The 6,644-nt window shown below is 38.3% G+C and overlaps 1 non-coding gene across 1 annotated transcript; it reads left to right on the top strand.

The window, feature by feature from the left end:
• Positions 1 to 4,383: 4,383 nt before the first annotated feature.
• Positions 4,384 to 4,489, top strand: LOC149499071 (small nucleolar RNA R71). Its single transcript, XR_016319021.1, has one exon. It is a non-coding gene; the product is annotated as a small nucleolar RNA R71 (small nucleolar RNA).
• Positions 4,490 to 6,644: the final 2,155 nt, after the last annotated feature.

The raw sequence follows: 6,644 nt of genomic DNA, 5'->3' as shown, positions 1-6,644 counted from the left end.
AAAAATATTCCTTACTTACTTTCTACCCATAAAAACCATGCATACATGCTCCAAAAATGCTAAATAAAATATAAAACATAAATAGTAATTTTTCGGACCAAAAATAATACCAACTTCCGGACCGGTGGTACTATTCACAGACCGGTAAACTACTATTAAAACACAGGAAAAAAAATGGGGCGTTACAAGAAGTAATCACGGAATTTTTTAGTCTTTCATTAAGAAGAAATTCTATTTCAGCTAATAAGGGCATCAATTCTCTCAAGCAAGGGGCAAAATCCTCCAAGTTGGATTCAGGGGCAAGTGTTAAAAAAAAAAAAACATACACAACCCAGGGTGAAACCCAACCATCGTCAATCTCTTTTACACAAACCCAGGGTAGAACCCGGTTAATGGTTAACCTTTTTCTACATAAAACCTAGGGTGAAACCCTGACCAATAACCAACCGTTTTTCATCCAAAACCAAGCCATTTGATCATTTCGACTTTAGGTGGACCCTTGGTTCTCAAAGAAAAAAAACAAAAATAAAACAAATCTCTTTTCAAGTCCTCTAAGAGGCAAAATCTCCTTTCAAGCCCTCATTAAGAGGCAAAACATCTTTTCAAGCCCTCTAAGAGGCAAAATCTCTTTTCAAGCCCTCATTAAGAGGTAAAATCTCTTTCAAGTCCTCATTAAGAGGCAAAATCTCTTTTCAAGCCCTCATTAAGAGGCAAAAAACATCTTTAAGTTGCAAACATAAATCCATGCATTTGATCATTTCATTTCAAAGAAAAAACCCACGGCGGGGTTTCCTCTTCTGCCCATCCTCAAAATTTGCTCCTTCAGACGGCCACTGGCTCTCATAAATCATTTTTTATGATAGCCAGCGGGGGGCAACTGTGAATACTCAAATTTTGAGGCTCAAAAAGCCAGTTTTCCCGGCCGCGGCGGTGGCGGCCGCCCTTAAAGGCGGCGGTAGGCCATTTTGGAAGTTCACCGAAAGTATGCCAATATGGTACTTAAAACGTCCGGGACGTCGCGAGGATCACGGAACTGGTCCCGGAATATTTTTTGGAGGTCCGGAACTCCCGGAAAAGCCTCCGGAGTGAAAAAATCAGCAGAACCGCCGGCCCAGCCACCGAGGTCCGGCTGCCTGGCCGCCGAAACAGTCCGTTTTTGCCTATAAAAGCAGCCCCGGGCCTTCTGTTTTCCACACGCAGTCGCCGGCGGAGAGGGCCGCCGAGACCCGGTGGCCCGGCCGCCGAAACAGTCCGTTTTTGCCTATAAAAGTAGCCCCGGGCCTTCTGTTTTCCACACGCAATCTGTGTTGACGGACGCTCCTTCTCCCTTACGCTCCTTGCGATTCTTTACTGCTTTTCTGCATTTTTATTTAGCTTTATTATTTTCTTGCTTTGTTATTTGGTCATTTAAAATTAAATTAATTAATATTCCCTTAACGAGGAGCTTAACCTGGAGTTAAGAAGTGGCCGTCGATTAAATCAGGTACATGAACTAAACTCTACCTATTTAATTTTAGCATTTCATACATTCTTCTCTTCTACTCTTAATAATTCTATAACTGCATAATTGCATTCATGACATCTTTAGGCAAATAAACTGCCTCAAATAAATAAGTTTAGGCTAAATGCCCGGTTAATAAATAATCGTGGTATTAAAGCCTAAATCCGACAATATTAGCTTAAAATACCTAGTTAATTAATAATTACGGTTTAATTGCCTTTATTTCGAACAGTTCGGCTTAAAGTCCAATTAATCAATAATTGTGGCTAAAAAGCCTTAATGAATCACGTTTTGGCAACAAATTGCCTACAATTAAATCAACCACATTTTGGCAACAAATTGCCCACGGTTCAATCAATTTTTGGCAAACAAATTGCCTATAAATTAGATTAACCACTTTTTAGCGACAAATTGCTTAAATCAGAAGCTTTGGCAAAATGCCTTACAATTAATCAATCTTTTGGCTAAAAGCCTTCAAATAATCATTTTGGCGACGATCGCCTAAATCACATCAACTTTTGGCAAAAATTGCCTAAATCAATTCATTTTGGCTAAAAGCCTTAAATCAGTCATTTTGGCGACAAACGCCCGAATAATCACTTTTGGCAAACAAATTGCCTAAATCTTTTGGCTAAACGCCTTCCAATACCAACTTTTGGCACAAATACCTTAATCACTTTGGCGACAAATCGCCTAACCAATTTTTGGCAATAAATTGCCTAAATCACATCAATTTTTGGCAACAATTGCCTAGATCAAACTTTTTGGCTAAAAGCCTTAAAATCAAGCATTTTGGCGACAAACGCCCAATCAATCAATTTTCGGCAACAAATTGCCTAAATCAATCTTTTGGCTAAAAGCCATTAGAATCAACATTTTTGGCATCCAATGCCTAAAAATCAATCAAGTCTTTGGCAAAATGCCTTAACAAAATGCACGAAGCATACACACACCCATGCATTAAGCATACCCATTCAAAGCCCTTTTAAAAAGGCACATCGAACTACGTTGACTTTGATCTTCCATTCAAACGGAAGTATGTAGGCACGTTAGGGATTTAACCCCGAGCGGCAAGTCGCAATCACATAAACATTTTTCATTGGTCCAATTACATCATTTTACCCTGCAAAGCATTCATTGTTTAGGTTAGTTCATCAGCATGACATAGTCTCGGGATCCATCTCGGGTTTGTAGACCATGCTTTAACATTGGGTTAATTAATCTAGCAATTAGGTTAATTAAAATTGGAGTCACTTAGGGTTTTTTCCTAGTTTACCCTAAAATAATTAAACAAGGTGGCGACTCACACATCACGTGCATTTCTTCCTTAGTCACATGCATTCACATGCCCATGATGTTTGGGGAGGGGTTCACATTAATCTAGTAATTAGGTTAATTAAAATTGGAGTCAACTTAGGGTTTTTTCCTAGTTTACCCTAAAATAATTAAACAAGGTGGCGACTCACACATTCACGTGCATTTCTGCCCTTAGTCATATTCATTATATGCCTATTCTTGGGGGAGGGGTTCACACCTGTCCTCATCAATGTCAAGAATAACAAAATCAACAGGAAAGATGAATGAACCTACCTTTACAAGCACGTCTTCTACAATTCCTCTAGGATATTTAATTGAACGATCTGCTAGTTGCAAAGACATTCTTGTTGGTTTGAGCTCTCCCATACCTAGCATCTTAAAAACTTCATAAGACATAAGATTAATGCTAGCACCTAAATCCGCCAAAGCCTTTTCAAAGTCAAGATTACCAATGTTACAAGGGATAGAAAAACTTCCTGGATCTTTTAACTTTGGAGGCAGTTTGTTTTGGATAATTGCACTGCACTCCTCGGTTAACATTACCGTTCCTTGATCATCAATTTTTCGTTTCTTGCTCAGGATATCTTTTAGGAATTTAGCATATCTAGGCATTTGAGCAAGAGCTTCAGCAAAGGGAATATTGATTTGAAGCTTCTTAAACACATCCAGAAACTTGAGGAAGCTCTTGTCATCTTGTGCTTTCTTTAATCTTTGTGGAAAGGGAATAGGAGGAACATAGGGTTTTACCTTTTCTTTTTCCTCTAAGTCAATGATAGGCACCTTTGGTTGTTCTTTTTCTTCCTTTTCTTTCCTTGGTGGTTCATCTAATTGTTTGCCACTCCTCAAGGTGATAGCCTGCACTTGTTCTTTTGGATTCTTTTCAGTATTGCTAGGTAACGTACCTTGAGGTCGAGATGCCATCATATTTGCAAATTGCCCTAGCTGAATTTCCAAATTTCTTATTGCAGCCTGCTGGATTTTATGGTTTTCCCTGGTTTCATTCATGAATTCCATGTGTGATTTGGAAAGAGCAGTGAGGAGGTCATCATGAGATTTCTTTTCTGGAGGATGGAACCCTGGTGGTGCATTCAAGGCATTGTTAGGATTACCATAGGATAGATTAGGATGATTCCTTAACCTGTTATCATATGAATTTGAATAAGGGTAATTCTTTCTTCCTTGATTCATCACATAGTTCACTTGCTCCAAAGTTTGTGGATTTAAAGAGTCCATGATGCATTCCCCAATTCCATGTTGTCCATTGCACCTATCACAAATTTGCATAATAGAATTTACAGGATTAGTAGTTAACATGTCCAATTTCCTTACCATGTTATCTACCTTGGCATTAAGTGCTGTAATGGCGTCTATTTCATAGACTCCTGCGGTTCTTCTTCTTTCGGAATTGTTTTGGTAGTGGCTGTTGCTTGCCATTTCCTCTATCAACTCATATGCTTCATCAATTCCTTTCTTTTCAAAGGATCCACCTGCAGCTGCATCTAAAGTAATTTTGATGTTAGGAGATAATGCATTATAGAAGGTTTGTACCTGTAACCATTTGGGCAAACTGTGATGCGGGCACTTTCTTAACAAGTCCTTGAATCTTTCCCAAGCTTCATACAAGCTCTCTTGATCATGATGAGCAAATGTCATTATCTCATTGCGCAACTTGGTGGTTTTTGAGGATGGAAAGAATTTAGTTAGAAATTTTTGAGCTAATTCATCCCATGTTGTAAAACTTCCAGCGGGACACGATTGTAACCATGATCTAGCTTTATCCCTAAGTGTAAAAGGGAAGAGTCTTAATTTGATTGCATCTTCAGAAACACCGTTTTGTTTGAAAGTGTCACAAATTTCCAGAAAATTGGTGATGTGAGCATTAGGATCTTCACTAGGCAAACCCCCATATTGGATCGAGGTAGAGAGCATTTAGATAATTGCGGGTTTAATCTCAAAGTTATTAGCTTCTACCCTAGGTCTAGTAATACTTGAGGTTGTCCCATTCAGATTAGGTGTTGTATAATCCCTTAAGGTACGGACCGGATCTTGAAGTGGTGGCCCGACTATGTTTTCGTTCTCGTTTTCGTTGGCCATGTCTGCTTGTTGTCGAGTTTTATTTCTTGTGTTTTTCTTGCAGCGTTGAGCCTTCGAAGAGTTCGTTCAATTTCCGGATCAAATATTAGAGGTTCAGTATTTGTATTCCTTGATCTTCTTTGCATAAAACAACCTGGAACAGTACTTAAAAGAAAATTAAATAAAAGAGTGTCTAAATTAACAATAGGGTAATTTGTATTGATATTGATACGCCAATCCCCGGCAACGGCGCCAAAAACTTGACAGTGTTTTTCGCAAGTGTACGAAATTGCAACAAGTAATATAGAGTAAGAGAGTATCGTATCCACAGGGATTGTTTATCAATTACCAAAATTATGTTAACCTATTATTATTTAGACAATGATAAGAGAGATTCGCTGTAAGGTAAAAAAAATTTAAAGTAAAAATAGAAGAGATCAAACACAAAATTCAGGTGAAAAGAAATCAAAGGATTAAGCTACTAGGGAATTTGATTTCACTTAATTCTATCCAGCTTATTCTATTAGTTCATTAATCAACTTTAATTGTTCAAGTAGGAGAAACAACCCTAAAGTTACTAACAAGCTCTCCCGATTTATTGTTAGCTATTCTAATCCAGTTTAATTACCTATCTTTAATAGTGAAATTAAACATAAATCAGATTATTAGGTTTTGTGGTTGTTTTGTGAGTTCACAACTTAATACTTTATTAACTTATGAAAACACCCCTTGAGTCAAACCATATAGCTTCCGCATCAAGTTATTATTCTCAAGTAAATTATTATCTTTTTCATATTAATAACCCTTCTCCCGAATGTGATTATTGAAATAGCTCAATCCAGGGGAAATAATTTCTGCCTGGAACCCTTAAGCACAATAATAAGTTATAACAAGAACAAAGAAAAATAAATCTAATATTATAAACTGGAATTGAATTAAATTACATCAAATTCCTAGTATAAGAGTTTAGCTAGACATAGTAATTAAATTAAATTCAATCATACTTGAATCATTCATCATATTTAAAGACAGTCAATAAAGAAAGAAACAAGATGAAGAGTTTAGAATAAAAACTGTATCAAAACTATGTTGATGGCTTCCTTGAATCTTGGCACAATTATTTGATGCTTGAAATCTTTGAGAGAGAGAAAGAATTATGTAAAGAAATTGCATAAAAAAATGAGATCCCCTGTTATGAGAAGTTCCTTTCTTTATATAGAGTTCCTGAAGGCAAGTCTGACTCCTTTTAGGAAATAGAATCCTTATTTAGTGCAAAATCCTTTATAGGAGATCATGACTGTTTAGGCTCTTGATTTCTTCTTGATTAGGACTCCTTTTTCTCCAAGAATAGGTCCAGGTCTTGTTTAGTGTGTTTAGGAAACTCCCTGAAGTCGACCCATGTGAGAAAAAGCTTGATTTGCGTATTAAATTCACGCTGGTTCCGCCTGCACAGCACGGGCGTGCTTCATGGCATGGGCTGGGTGTGCTTTAGTCTGGAAGTCTGGCTAGTGAAGCACGGGGCGTGCTAGGTAGCACGGGCTAGTGAAGCACTGAGGCACGGGCGTGCTACAAAGCACAGGCAGGGCGTGCTTTTCTCTGGAAGTCTGCCTAGAGTTGCCATGGGCGTGCTATGCTTGACACGCCCTGGTCCCATTGTGGCACGGCCGTGCCTTTTGACACTCCCTGGCCGTGCTCTCTTCTGTCTCTCCTTTGGTTTCCTTGGCTTCTAGCACGGTTGTGCCTTTTAGCACGG

The sequence above is a fragment of the Jatropha curcas genome, chromosome 1 (genome assembly GCF_041381405.1).
Source record: "Jatropha curcas cultivar XTBG-Jc1 chromosome 1, XTBG_Jcur_1.0, whole genome shotgun sequence".
NCBI classification, from domain to species: Eukaryota; Viridiplantae; Streptophyta; class Magnoliopsida; order Malpighiales; family Euphorbiaceae; genus Jatropha; species Jatropha curcas.
The sequence above is the reverse complement of the archived record's forward strand: the minus strand, read 5'-3'. Positions and strand labels throughout refer to the sequence as shown.